This window comes from Gavialis gangeticus, unplaced genomic scaffold (assembly GCF_001723915.1).
Source record: "Gavialis gangeticus isolate Ggan-Ray unplaced genomic scaffold, GavGan_comp1, whole genome shotgun sequence".
NCBI classification, from domain to species: Eukaryota; Metazoa; Chordata; order Crocodylia; family Gavialidae; genus Gavialis; species Gavialis gangeticus.
This window is the reverse complement of record NW_017729002.1, coordinates 16,420,916-16,421,728: the sequence shown is the minus strand read 5'-3', so window position 1 is coordinate 16,421,728 and position 813 is coordinate 16,420,916. Positions and strand designations below refer to the sequence as shown.

General features: G+C 57.6%; 1 protein-coding gene across 8 annotated transcripts in view; it reads left to right on the top strand.

Annotated features, from left to right (window-relative positions):
- The window catches only part of MGRN1 (mahogunin ring finger 1), a 213,561-nt gene that overhangs the window by 47,437 nt on the left and 165,311 nt on the right, over positions 1 to 813 (top strand). The gene's annotated exons all lie outside the window — the stretch shown is intronic.

The following is an 813-nucleotide window of genomic DNA, read 5'->3' as shown; positions in this document are numbered from 1 at the left end:
AGAGGACAGCAGTGGCACTGGGGGGGAGGGGCTATGGGGTGACTAAGGTGAATTTTGGGGTGTCTGTAGCCCACACTGTAGCCCCCTCCCAGTGCTGTTGCCACCTGCCCTGAGCACAGCCCCAGCAAAGCCCCCCTGCTGGGAAGAGGCTGGTGCAGACCCAAGCCTGCAGCAGGCAGCCCATCCTTGCCCTGTGCACAAATCCGGGGGACACATGCCACCCATGCTTGCCCCAGGGGTGCGTGCAGCGATGCGGAGCTGCTCCCCCCACTCCACCCCCCTGCGCCCTCCCTGGCTGAGTCACTTTTAGCTCTGTCCCATGCTCTGCCTGCTCTGGCTGGGCAGCTCCTGCTCCAGCCCCATTCGCTCCCTCACCATGGGGGCCTTGATCTGCCCCTCCTTTCCCCCCCCATGTCCCTTCCCCTCACTGACTTAGCCCAATGCTACTCTCCAAACTCCTGGGCAGCATATCTGCTATCGGACTGGTATCGGCCGATATGATTAGTTAGTTAACTAGCCATTGGTATTTGCCAAAAAAATCTTTATAGGTGCACCCCTAATAGGAACAAACTACATTGCTCTTTGTTCAAAGGCTTTGGCTTCCCTGTCTACCTTGAAGCCTTCATTGGCTTCCCTGTTTCCTAGAGCAGGAAAGTATGCCTGAGACATTGATCCAGCTCACAGACTTGGGAAGTTTTACTGCAGTCTTTCTCCTCCCTCTCCCTGGATTGAAGCAATGATTCCCCAGCCACCCCACACCTAGGTCATGGGCAACTGGTGCCTCCTGAGTCTGGGGGGGGGGCACCAGATCGC